Here is a 15,069-nt window from a genome sequence, read left to right on the forward strand (position 1 = left end):
GATATTTATATCTTGTTAGTCATTGCTAGACCTTAGATATTTATATCTTGTTAGTCATTGCTAGACCTTAGATATTTATATCTTGTTAGTCATTGCTAGACCTTAGATATTTATATCTTGTTAGTCATTGCTAGACCTTAGATATTTATATCTTGTTAGTCATTGCTAGACCTTAGATATTTATATCTTGTTAGTCATTGCTAGACCTTAGATATTTATATCTTGTTAGTCATTGCAGACCTTAGATATTTATATCTTGTTAGTCATTGCTAGACCTTAGATATTTATATCTTGTTAGTCATTGCTAGACCTTAGATATTTATATCTTGTTAGTCATTGCAGACCTTAGATATTTATATCTTGTTAGTCATTGCTAGACCTTAGATATTTATATCTTGTTAGTTATTGCAGACCTTAGATATTTATATCTTGTTAGTCATTGCTAGACCTTAGATATTTATATCTTGTTAGTCATTGCAGACCTTATATTTATATCTTGTTAGTCATTGTAGACCTTAGATATTTATATCTTGTTAGTCATTGCTAGACCTTAGATATTTATAACTTGTTAGTCATTGCTAGACCTTAGATATTTATATCTTGTTAGTCATTGTAGACCTTAGATATTTATAACTTGTTAGTCATTGCTAGACCTTAGATATTTATATCTTGTTAGTCATTGTAGACCTTAGATATTTATATCTTGTTAGTCATTGCTAGACCTTAGATATTTATAACTTGTTAGTCATTGCTAGACCTTAGATATTTATATCTTGTTAGTCATTGCTAGACCTTAGATATTTATATCTTGTTAGTCATTGCTAGACCTTAGATATTTATATCTTGTTAGTCATTGCTAGACCTTAGATATTTATATCTTGTTAGTCATTGCTAGACCTTAGATATTTATATCTTGTTAGTCATTGCTAGACCTTAGATATTTATATCTTGTTAGTCATTGCTAGACCTTAGATATTTATATCTTGTTAGTCATTGCTAGACCTTAGATATTTATATCTTGTTAGTCATTGCTAGACCTTAGATATTTATATCTTGTTAGTCATTGCAGACCTTAGATATTTATATCTTGTTAGTCATTGCTAGACCTTAGATATTTATATCTTGTTAGTCATTGCTAGACCTTACATATTTATATCTTGTTAGTCATTGCAGACCTTAGATATTTATATCTTGTTAGTCATTGCTAGACCTTAGATATTTATATCTTGTTAGTTATTGCAGACCTTAGATATTTATATCTTGTTAGTCATTGCTAGACCTTAGATATTTATATCTTGTTAGTCATTGCAGACCTTATATTTATATCTTGTTAGTCATTGTAGACCTTAGATATTTATATCTTGTTAGTCATTGTAGACCTTAGATATTTATAACTTGTTAGTCATTGCTAGACCTTAGATATTTATATCTTGTTAGTCATTGTAGACCTTAGATATTTATAACTTGTTAGTCATTGCTAGACCTTAGATATTTATATCTTGTTAGTCATTGTAGACCTTAGATATTTATATCTTGTTAGTCATTGCTAGACCTTAGATATTTATAACTTGTTAGTCATTGCTAGACCTTAGATATTTATATCTTGTTAGTCATTGCTAGACCTTAGATATTTATATCTTGTTAGTCATTGTAGACCTTAGATATTTATAACTTGTTAGTCATTGCTAGACCTTAGATATTTATATCTTGTTAGTCATTGTAGACCTTAGATATTTATATCTTGTTAGTCATTGCTAGACCTTAGATATTTATAACTTGTTAGTCATTGCTAGACCTTAGATATTTATATCTTGTTAGTCATTGCTAGACCTTAGATATTTATATCTTGTTAGTTATTGCTAGACCTTAGATATTTATATCTTGTTAGTCATTGCTAGACCTTAGATATTTATATCTTGTTAGTCATTGCTAGACCTTAGATATTTATATCTTGTTAGTCATTGTAGACCTTAGATATTTATATCTTGTTAGTCATTGCTAGACCTTAGATATTTATATCTTGTTAGTCATTGCTAGACCTTAGATATTTATATCTTGTTAGTCATTGCTAGACCTTAGATATTTATATCTTGTTAGTCATTGCTAGACCTTAGATATTTATATCTTGTTAGTCATTGCTAGACCTTAGATATTTATAACTTGTTAGTCATTGCTAGACCTTAGATATTTATATCTTGTTAGTCATTGCTAGACCTTAGATATTTATATCTTGTTAGTCATTGCTAGACCTTAGATATTTATATCTTGTTAGTCATTGCTAGACCTTAGATATTTATATCTTGTTAGTCATTGCTAGACCTTAGATATTTATATCTTGTTAGTTATTGCCAGACCTTAGATATTTATATCTTGTTAGTCATTGCTAGACCTTAGATATTTATATCTTGTTAGTCATTGCAGACCTTAGATATTTATATCTTGTTAGTCATTGCTAGACCTTAGATATTTATATCTTGTTAGTCATTGCAGACCTTAGATATTTATATCTTGTTAGTCATTGCTAGACCTTAGATATTTATATCTTGTTAGTCATTGCTAGACCTTAGATATTTATATCTTGTTAGTCATTGCTAGACCTTAGATATTTATATCTTGTTAGTCATTGCTAGACCTTAGATATTTATATCTATCTTGTTAGTCATTGCAGACCTTAGATATTGAAGCCGACAAAGATGGTCGCCTCCCTTCTACTCCTCAGGAAACTTTGCAGTATTTTGTTTTGGATGTATTATTTCTTACATTGTTAGCCCAGAAAATCTGAAGCGTTATTACATACAGCCGGGATGAACTTAGATGTGTGTCTATTAGGTAGTTATTGTGGAATTGTTAGATTACTAGATATTAGATATTACTGCACTGTCAGAACTAGAAGCACAAAGCATTTGGCTCCACTGTCGCTCAGATATTCTATGAACACACATAAGACAAACGTGTAGAATTGCAGGAAATTCGTTAAAAAAAAATTGCAAATAAATTCTCTGCCAAATGGCAAAATGGTCTCTGCCACCAACAAGAGGGGGTTGAACAGTTTGCATCATGGACAATGCTTGTTCCCAATGATGAACGCGGGCATGAGTGGAAAAGCACTGCTCTACAGGGTTAGGGAACTGAACTAATGGAGTGGTCTGTTATGATAAACTGATGGAGTGGTCTGTTATGATAAACTGAACTAAAGGAGTGGTCTGTTCTGATAAACTGAACTAATGGAGTGGTCTGTTATGATAAACTGAACTAATGGAGTGGTCTGTTATGATAAACTGATGGAGTGGTCTATTATGATAAACTAATGGAGTGGTCTATTATGATATGAACTAATGGAGTGGTCTGTTATGATAAACTGAACTAATGGAGTGGTCTGTTCTGATAAACTAATGGAGTGGTCTGTTATGATAAACTGAACTAATGGAGTGGTCTGTTATGATAAACTGATGGAGTGGTCTGTTATGATAAACTGAACTAATGGAGTGGTCTGTTATGATAAACTGAACTGATGGAGTGGTCTGTTATGATAAACTGAACTAATGGAGTGGTCTATTATGATAAACTGAACTGATGGAGTGGTCTGTTATGATAAACTGAACTAATGGAGTGGTCTGTTATGATAAACTGAACTAATGGAGTGGTCTGTTATGATAAACTAATGGAGTGGTCTGTTATGAAAAACTGAAAGTGGTCTGTTATGATAAACTAAATGGAGTGGTCTGTTATGATAAACTGATGGAGTGGTCTGTTATGATAAACTGAACTAATGGAGTGGTCTGTTATGATAAACTGAACTAATGAAGTGGTCTGTTATGATAAACTGAACTAATGGAGTGGTCTGTTATGATAAACTGAACTAATGGAGTGGTCTGTTATGATAAAAACTAATGGAGTGGTCTGTTATGATAAACTGATGGAGTGGTCTGTTATGATAAACTGAACTAATGGAGTGGTCTGTTATGATAAACTGATGGAGTGGTCTGTTATGATAAACTAATGGAGTGGTCTGTTATGATAAACTAATGGAGTGGTCTGTTATGATAAACTGAACTAATGGAGTGGTCTGTTATGATAAACTGAACTAATGGAGTGGTCTGTTATGATAAACTGAACTAATGGAGTGGTCTGTTATGATAAACTGAACTAATGGAGTGGTATGTTATGATAAACTGAACTAATGGAGTGGTCTGTTATGATAAACTAATGGAGTGGTCTGTTATGATAAACTGATGGAGTGGTCTGTTATGAAAACTGATGGAGTGGTCTGTTATGATAAACTGAACTAATGGAGTGGTCTGTTATGATAAACTGATGGAGTGGTCTGTTTTGATAAACTGATGGAGTGGTCTGTTATGATAAACTGAACTGATGGAGTGGTCTATTATGATAAACTGAACTAATGGAGTGGTCTGTTATGATAAACTGATGGAGTGGTCTGTTATGATAAACTGATGGAGTGGTCTGTTATGATAAACTGATGAGTGGTCTGTTATGATAAACTGATGGAGTGGTCTGTTATGATAAACTGAACTAATGGAGTGGTCTGTTATGATAAACTGATGGAGTGGTCTGTTATGATAAACTGAACTAATGGAGTGGTCTGTTATGATAAACTGAACTAATGGAGTGGTCTGTTATGATAAACTGAACTAATGGAGTGGTCTGTTATGATAAACTGAACTAATGGAGTGGTCTGTTATGATAAACTGAACTAATGGAGTGGTCTGTTATGATAAACTGAACTAATGGAGTGGTCTGTTATGATAAACTGAACTAATGGAGTGGTCTGTTATGATAAACTGATGGAGTGGTCTGTTATGATAAACTGAACTAATGGAGTGGTCTGTTATGATAAACTGATGGAGTGGTCTGTTATGATAAACTGAACTAATGGAGTGGTCTATTATGATAAACTGATGGAGTGGTCTGTTATGATAAACTGAACTAATAGAGTGGTCTATTATGATAAACTGAACTAATGGAGTGGTCTATTATGATAAACTGAACTAATGGAGTGGTCTGTTATGATAAACTGAACTAATGGAGTGGTCTGTTATGATAAACTGATGGAGTGGTCTGTTATGATAAACTGAACTAATGGAGTGGTCTGTTATGATAAACTGATGGAGTGGTCTGTTATGATAAACTGAACTAATGGAGTGGTCTGTTATGATAAACTAATGGAGTGGTCTGTTATGATAAACTGAACTAATGGAGTGGTCTGTTATGATAAACTAATGGAGTGGTATGTTATGATAAACTGAACTAATGGAGTGGTATGTTATGATAAACTGAACTAATGGAGTGGTCTGTTATGATAAACTGAACTAATGGAGTGGTCTGTTATGATAAACTGAACTAATGGAGTGGTCTGTTATGATAAACTAATGGAGTGGTATGTTATGATAAACTGAACTAATGGAGTGGTATGTTATGATAAACTGAACTAATGGAGTGGTCTATTATGATAAACTGATGGAGTGGTCTGTTATGATAAACTGAACTAATGGAGTGGTCTGTTATGATAAACTGAACTAATGGAGTGGTCTGTTATGATAAACTGAACTAATGGAGTGGTCTGTTATGATAAACTGAACTAATGGAGTGGTCTGTTATGATAAACTGATGGAGTGGTCTGTTATGATAAACTGAACTAATGGAGTGGTCTGTTATGATAAACTAATGGAGTGGTCTGTTATGATAAACTGAACTAATGGAGTGGTCTGTTATGATAAACTGAACTAATGGAGTGGTCTGTTATGATAAACTGATGGAGTGGTCTGTTATGATACTGAACTAATGGAGTGGTCTGTTATGATAAACTGAACTAATGGAGTGGTCTGTTATGATAAACTGAACTAATGGAGTGGTCTATTATGATAAACTGAACTAAAGGAGTGGTCTATTATGATAAACTGAACTAATGAAGTGGTCTGTTATGATAAACTAATAGAGTGGTCTATTATGATAAACTGAACTAATGGAGTGGTCTGTTATGATAAACTGATGGAGTGGTCTGTTATGATAAACTGAACTAATGGAGTGGTCTGTTATGATAAACTGAACTAATGGAGTGGTCTGTTATGATAAACTGAACTAATGGAGTGGTCTGTTATGATAAACTGAACTAATGGAGTGGTCTGTTATGATAAACTGAACTAATGGAGTGGTCTGTTATGATAAACTGATGGAGTGGTCTGTTATGATAAACTGAACTAATGGAGTGGTCTGTTATGATAAACTGAACTAATGGAGTGGTCTGTTATGATAAACTGATGGAGTGGTCTGTTATGATAAACTGAACTAATGGAGTGGTCTGTTATGATAAACTGAACTAATGGAGTGGTCTGTTATGATACTGAACTAATGGAGTGGTCTGTTATGATAAACTGAACTAATGGAGTGGTCTGTTATGATAAACTGAACTAATGGAGTGGTCTGTTATGATAAACTGATGGAGTGGTCTGTTATGATAAACTGATGGAGTGGTCTGTTATGATAAACTGAACTAATAGAGTGGTCTGTTATGATAAACTAATGGAGTGGTCTGTTATGATAAACTGATGGAGTGGTCTGTTATGATAAACTGAACTAATGGAGTGGTCTGTTATGATAAACTGATGGAGTGGTCTGTTATGATAAACTGAACTAATGGAGTGGTCTGTTATGATAAACTGAACTAATGGAGTGGTCTGATAAACTATGATAAACTGATGGAGTGGTCTGTTATGATAAACTGATGGAGTGGTCTGTTATGATAAACTGATGGAGTGGTCTATTATGAAAACTGAACTAATGGAGTGGTCTGTTATGATAAACTGATGGAGTGGTCTGTTATGATAAACTGATGGAGTGGATTATGATAAACTGATGGAGTGGTCTGTTATGATAAACTGAACTAATGGAGTGGTCTGTTATGATAAACTGAACTAATGGAGTGGTCTATTATGATAAACTGATGGAGTGGTCTGTTATGATAAACTGAACTAATGGAGTGGTCTGTTATGATAAACTGATGGAGTGGTCTGTTATGATAAACTGATGGAGTGGTCTGTTATGATAAACTGATGGAGTGGTCTGTTATGATAAACTGAACTAATGGAGTGGTCTGTTATGATAAACTGAACTAATGGAGTGGTCTATTATGATAAACTGAACTAATGGAGTGGTCTGTTATGATAAACTGATGGAGTGGTCTGTTATGATAAACTGATGGAGTGGTCTGTTATGATAAACTGAACTAATAGAGTGGTCTGTTATGATAAACTGAACTAATGGAGTGGTCTATTATGATAAACTGAACTAATGGAGTGGTCTGTTATGATAAACGGAACTGATGGAGTGGTCTGTTATGATAAACTGATGGAGTGGTCTGTTATGATAAACTGAACTAATGGAGTGGTCTGTTATGATAAACTGATGGAGTGGTCTGTTATGATAAACTGAACTAATGGAGTGGTCTGTTATGATAAACTGATGGAGTGGTCTGTTATGATAAACTGAACTAATGGAGTGGTCTGTTATGATAAACTGAACTAATGGAGTGGTCTGTTATGATAAACTGATGGAGTGGTCTGTTATGATAAACTGAACTAATGGAGTGGTCTGTTATGATAAACTGAACTAATGGAGTGGTCTGTTATGATAAACTGATGGAGTGGTCTGTTATGATAAACTGAACTAATGGAGTGGTCTGTTATGATAAACTGATGGAGTGGTCTGTTATGATAAACTGAACTAATGGAGTGGTCTGTTATGATAAACTGAACTAATGGAGTGGTCTGTTATGATAAACTGATGGAGTGGTCTGTTATGATAAACTGAACTAATGGAGTGGTCTGTTATGATAAACTGATGGAGTGGTCTGTTATGATAAACTGATGGAGTGGTCTGTTATGATAAACTGAACTAATGGAGTGGTCTGTTATGATAAACTGAACTAATGGAGTGGTCTGTTATGATAAACTGATGGAGTGGTCTGTTATGATAAACTGAACTAATGGAGTGGTCTGTTATGATAAACTGAACTAATGGAGTGGTCTGTTATGATAAACTGATGGAGTGGTCTGTTATGATAAACTGATGGAGTGGTCTGTTATGATAAACTGAACTAATGGAGTGGTCTGTTATGATAAACTGAACTAATGGAGTGGTCTGTTATGATAAACTGAACTAATGGAGTGGTCTGTTATGATAAACTGATGGAGTGGTCTGTTATGATAAACTGAACTAATGGAGTGGTCTGTTATGATAAACTGATGGAGTGGTCTGTTATGATAAACTGAACTAATGGAGTGGTCTGTTATGATAAACTGAACTAATGGAGTGGTCTGTTATGATAAACTGAACTAATGGAGTGGTCTATTATGATAAACTGAACTAATGGAGTGGTCTGTTATGATAAACTGAACTAATGGAGTGGTCTGTTATGATAAACTGAACTAATGGAGTGGTCTGTTATGATAAACTGATGGAGTGGTCTGTTATGATAAACTGAACTAATGGAGTGGTCTGTTATGATAAACTGAACTAATGGAGTGGTCTGTTATGATAAACTGAACTAATGGAGTGGTCTGTTATGATAAACTGATGGAGTGGTCTGTTATGATAAACTGAACTAATGGAGTGGTCTGTTATGATAAACTGAACTAATGGAGTGGTCTGTTATGATAAACTGAACTAATGGAGTGGTCTGTTATGATAAACTGATGGAGTGGTCTGTTATGATAAACTGAACTAATGGAGTGGTCTGTTATGATAAAAACTGATGGAGTGGTCTGTTATGATAAACTGAACTAATGGAGTGGTCTGTTATGATAAACTGAACTAATGGAGTGGTCTGTTATGATAAACTGAACTAATGGAGTGGTCTGTTATGATAAACTGAACTAATGGAGTGGTCTGTTATGATAAACTGAACTAATGGAGTGGTCTGTTATGATAAACTGATGGAGTGGTCTGTTATGATAAACTGAACTAATGGAGTGGTCTGTTATGATAAACTGAACTAATGGAGTGGTCTGTTATGATAAACTGAACTAATGGAGTGGTCTGTTATGATAAACTGAACTAATGGAGTGGTCTGTTATGATAAACTGATGGAGTGGTCTGTTATGATAAACTGAACTAATGGAGTGGTCTGTTATGATAAACTGAACTAATGGAGTGGTCTGTTATGATAAACTGAACTAATGGAGTGGTCTGTTATGATAAACTGAACTAATGGAGTGGTCTGTTATGATAAACTGATGGAGTGGTCTGTTATGATAAACTGATGGAGTGGTCTGTTATGATAAACTGATGGAGTGGTCTGTTATGATAAACTGATGGAGTGGTCTGTTATGATAAACTGATGGAGTGGTCTGTTATGATAAACTGAACTAATGGAGTGGTCTGTTATGATAAACTGAACTAATGGAGTGGTCTGTTATGATAAACTGAACTAATGGAGTGGTCTGTTATGATAAACTGAACTAATGGAGTGGTCTGTTATGATAAACTGATGGAGTGGTCTGTTATGATAAACTGAACTAATGGAGTGGTCTGTTATGATAAACTGATGGAGTGGTCTGTTATGATAAACTGAACTAATGGAGTGGTCTGTTATGATAAACTGATGGAGTGGTCTGTTATGATAAACTGAACTAATGGAGTGGTCTGTTATGATAAACTGATGGAGTGGTCTGTTATGATAAACTGATGGAGTGGTCTGTTATGATAAACTGAACTAATGGAGTGGTCTGTTATGATAAACTGAACTAATGGAGTGGTCTGTTATGATAAACTGAACTAATGGAGTGGTCTGTTATGATAAACTGATGGAGTGGTCTGTTATGATAAACTGAACTAATGGAGTGGTCTATTATGATAAACTGAACTAATGGAGTGGTCTGTTATGATAAACTGATGGAGTGGTCTGTTATGATAAACTGATGGAGTGGTCTGTTATGAAAAACTAATGGAGTGGTCTGTTATGATAAACTGAACTAATGGAGTGGTCTGTTATGATAAACTGAACTAATGGAGTGGTCTGTTCTGATAAACTGAACTAATGGAGTGGTCTGTTATGATAAACTGAACTAATGGAGTGGTCTGTTATGATAAACTGAACTAATGGAGTGGTCTGTTATGATAAACTGATGGAGTGGTCTGTTATGATAAACTGAACTAATGGAGTGGTCTGTTATGATAAACTGAACTAATGGAGTGGTCTGTTATGATAAACTGAACTAATAGAGTGGTCTGTTCTGATAAACTGATGGAGTGGTCTGTTATGATAAACTGAACTAATGGAGTGGTCTGTTATGATAAACGGAACTGATGGAGTGGTCTGTTATGATAAACTGAACTAATGGAGTGGTCTGTTCTGATAAACTGAACTAATGGAGTGGTCTGTTCTGATAAACTGATGGAGTGGTCTGTTATGATAAACTGAACTAATGGAGTGGTCTATTATGATAAACTGAACTAATGGAGTGGTCTGTTATGATAAACTGAACTAATGGAGTGGTCTGTTATGATAAACTGAACTAATGGAGTGGTCTGTTATGATAAACTGATGGAGTGGTCTGTTATGATAAACTGAACTAATGGAGTGGTCTGTTATGATAAACTGAACTAATGGAGTGGTCTGTTATGATAAACTGAACTAATGGAGTGGTCTGTTATGATAAACTGAACTAATAGAGTGGTATGTTATGATAAACTGAACTAATGGAGTGGTCTATTATGATAAACTGATGGAGTGGTCTGTTATGATAAACTGAACTAATGGAGTGGTCTGTCATGATAAACTGAACTAATGGAGTGGTCTGTTATGATAAACTGAACTAATGGAGTGGTCTGTTATGATAAACTAATGGAGTGGTCTGTTCTGATAAACTAATAGAGTGGTCTGTTATGATAAACTGAACTAATGGAGTGGTCTGTTATGATAAACTGAACTAATGGAGTGGTCTGTTATGATAAACTGAACTAATGGAGTGGTCTGTTATGATAAACTGAACTAATGGAGTGGTCTGTTATGATAAACTGATGGAGTGGTCTATTATGATAAACTGATGGAGTGGTCTGTTATGATAAACTGAACTAAAGTGGTCTGATAAACTGATGGAGTGGTCTGTTATGATAAACTGAACTAATGGAGTGGTCTGTTATGATAAACTGATGGAGTGGTCTGTTATGATATACTGATGGAGTGGTCTGTTATGATATACTGATGGGTGGTCTGTTATGATAAACTGATGGAGTGGTCTGTTATGATATACTGATGAGTGGTCTGTTATGATAAACTGATGGAGTGGTCTGTTATGATAAACTGATGGAGTGGTCTGTTATGATAAACTGATGGAGTGGTCTGTTATGATAAACTGATGGAGTGGTCTGTTATGATAAACTGATGGAGTGGTCTGTTATGATAAACTGATGGAGTGGTCTGTTATGATAAACTGATGGAGTGGTCTGTTATGATAAACTGAACTAATGGAGTGGTCTGTTATGATAAACTGAACTAATGGAGTGGTCTGTTATGATAAACTGAACTAATAGAGTGGTATGTTCCTGTTATGATAAACGGAACTAATGGAGTGGTCTGTTCCTGTTTGTTTCTCCTCCACTCACTGATTGCAGCTCAATGTGAGATAGTAGACTGAGCACTTTATCAGCCACAATAACACTCCCCCTAAAACAGTCTGAGGTTTCAGAGGCTGAGAGTCACACTCACTCCAACCTGCCCCAATCACTCTGCAGATTAGTGGGGTCTAGTGGGTCAAACTATCCTGCTGAAAATCCAAACAGAGAGAGCATGTAGGTCTGCTCTGCTGGGATTAGTAGGAACACAGCTGATTGACTGACGCAGGTGAATATAGTTGTTTATCCAAACTCAGCCACCCCTGCTGGTTTTGTTTACCTACAATCTAAACAATCACTCTGGGTGGCTAGTGTGTCAACGTAGTGCAGACTCGTGCGACACAGGATGGGCTGAACCACTAGATCATCAAGAACTGGGCTGAAACACTAGATCATCAAGAACTGGGCTGAAACACTAGATCATCAAGAACTGGGCTGAAACACTAGTTCATCAAGAACTGGGCTGAAACACTAGTTCATCAAGAACTGGGCTGAAACACTAGATCATCAAGAACTGGGCTGAACCACTAGTTCATCAAGAACTGGGCTGAAACACTAGTTCATCAAGAACTGGGCTGAAACACTAGATCATCAAGAACTGGGCTGAAACACTAGATCATCAAGAACTGGGCTGAACCACTAGTTCATCAAGAACTGGGCTGAACCACTAGTTCATCAAGAACTGGGCTGAAACACTAGTTCATCAGGGGCTGAACCACTAGTTCATCAGAGGCTGAACCACTAGTTCATCAGGGGCTGAAACACTAGTTCATCAGGGGCTGAACCACTAGTTCGTCAAGAGATGAGCTTAACTATTTGTTCATCAAGAACTGGGCTGAAACACTAATTTATCAAGAGCAGGGCTGAACCACTAGTTTATCAAGAGATGGGCTGAACCACTAGTTTATCAAGAGATAAGCTGCAACACTAGTTTATCAAGAGCTGGGCTGAACCACTAGTTTATCAGAGGCTAAACCCCTAGTTCATCAGGGCTAAACCACTAGTTCATCAGAGGCTGAACCACTAGTTCATCAGGGGCTAAACCACTAGTTCATCAGGGGCTAAACCCCTAGTTCATCAGGGGCTAAACCCCTAGTTCATCAGAGGCTAAACCACTAGTTCATCAGAGGCTAAACCACTAGTTCATCAGGGCTAAACCACTAGTTCATCAGGGGCTAAACCCTAGTTCATCAGAGGCTAAACCCTAGTTCATCAGGGGCTAAACCACTAGTTAATCAGGGGCTAAACCACTAGTTCATCAGGGGCTAAACCCCTAGTTCATCAGAGGCTGAACCACTAGTTCATCAGGGGCTAAACCCCTAGTTCATCATGGGCTAAACCACTAGTTCATCAGAGGCTAAACCACTAGTTCATCAGAGGCTAAACCCCTAGTTCATCAGGGGCTAAACCACTAGTTCATCAGGGGCTAAACCACTAGTTCATCAGAGGCTAAACCCCTAGTTCATCAGAGGCTAAACCCCTAGTTCATCAGGGGCTAAACCCCTAGTTCATCAGGGCTAAACCACTAGTTCATCAGGGGCTAAACCCTAGTTCATCAGGGGCTAAACCACTAGTTCATCAGGGGCTAAACCACTAGTTCATCAGAGGCTCAACCAGTTCATCAGTTCATCAGAGGCTCAACCACTAGTTCATCAGAGGCTCAACCACTAGTTCATCAGAGGCTAAACCACTAGTTCATCAGAGGCTAAACCACTAGTTCATCAGAGGCTAAACCCCTAGTTCATCAGGGGCTAAACCCCTAGTTCATCAGGGGCTAAACCCCTAGTTCATCAGAGGCTCAACCCCTAGTTCATCAGAGGCTAAACCCCTAGTTCATCAGAGGCTCAACCACTAGTTCATCAGAGGCTAAACCACTAGTTCATCAGGGGCTAAACCACTAGTTCATCAGGGCTAAACCCCTAGTTCATCAGGGGCTGAACCACTAGTTCATCAGAGGCTAAACCACTAGTTCATCAGAGGCTAAACCACTAGTTCATCAGAGGCTAAACCACTAGTTCATCAGAGGCTAAACCCCTAGTTCATCAGGGGCTAAACCACTAGTTCATCAGGGCTAAACCACTAGGGGCTAAACCACTAGTTCATCAGAGGCTAAACCACTAGTTCATCAGAGGCTAAACCCCTAGTTCATCAGGGGCTAAACCCCTAGTTCATCAGGGGCTAAACCCCTAGTTCATCAGGGGCTAAACCACTAGTTCATCAGGGGCTAAACCCCTAGTTCATCAGGGGCTAAACCCCTAGTTCATCAGGGGCTAAACCCTAGTTCATCAGAGGCTGAACCACTAGTTCATCAGAGGCTAAACCCCTAGTTCATCAGAGGCTGAACCACTAGTTCATCAGGGGCTAAACCACTAGTTCATCAGAGGCTAAACCACTAGTTCATCAGAGGCTAAACCACTAGTTCATCAGGGGCTAAACCACTAGTTCATCAGGGGCTAAACCCCTAGTTCATCAGAGGCTCAACCACTAGTTCATCAGAGGCTAAACCCCTAGTTCATCAGGGGCTAAACCACTAGTTCATCAGAGGCTAAACCCCTAGTTCATCAGAGGCTGAACCACTAGTTCATCAGAGGCTAAACCACTAGTTCATCAGGGGCTAAACCACTAGTTCATCAGAGGCTAAACCACTAGTTCATCAGGGGCTAAACCACTAGTTCATCAGAGGCTAAACCACTAGTTCATCAGAGGCTAAACCCCTAGTTCATCAGGGGCTAAACCACTAGTTCATCAGAGGCTAAACCCCTAGTTCATCAGAGGCTAAACCACTAGTTCATCAGGGGCTAAACCACTAGTTCATCAGAGGCTGAACCACTAGTTCATCAGGGCTAAACCACTAGTTCATCAGGGGCTAAACCACTAGTTCATCAGGGGCTAAACCACTAGTTCATCAGAGGCTAAACCACTAGTTCATCAGGGGCTAAACCACTAGTTCATCAGGGGCTAAACCACTAGTTCATCAGGGGCTAAACCACTAGTTCATCAGAGGCTAAACCACTAGTTCATCAGGGGCTAAACCACTAGTTCATCAGGGGCTAAACCACTAGTTCATCAGAGGCTAAACCACTAGTTCATCAGGGGCTAAACCACTAGTTCATCAGAGGCTAAACCACTAGTTCATCAGAGGCTAAACCACTAGTTCATCAGAGGCTAAACCACTAGTTCATCAGGGGCTAAACCACTAGTTCATCAGGGGCTAAACCACTAGTTCATCAGAGGCTAAACCACTAGTTCATCAGAGGCTAAACCACTAGTTCATCAGAGGCTAAACCACTAGTTCATCAGAGGCTAAACCACTAGTTCATCAGGGGCTAAACCACTAGTTCATCAGGGGTAAACCCCTAGTTCATCAGAGGCTAAACCCCTAGTTCATCAGGGGCTAAACCCCTAGTTCATCAGAGGCTCAACCCCTAGTTCATCAGA

General features: G+C 37.2%; 1 protein-coding gene across 1 annotated transcript in view; it reads right to left on the minus strand.

The window, feature by feature from the left end:
• LOC118363521 (signal-induced proliferation-associated 1-like protein 2) overlaps positions 1-15,069 on the minus strand; it is a 434,866-nt gene that overhangs the window by 235,108 nt on the left and 184,689 nt on the right. The gene's annotated exons all lie outside the window — the stretch shown is intronic.

The sequence above is a fragment of the Oncorhynchus keta genome, chromosome 3 (assembly GCF_023373465.1).
Source record: "Oncorhynchus keta strain PuntledgeMale-10-30-2019 chromosome 3, Oket_V2, whole genome shotgun sequence".
Lineage (NCBI taxonomy): Eukaryota > Metazoa > Chordata > Actinopteri > Salmoniformes > Salmonidae > Oncorhynchus > Oncorhynchus keta.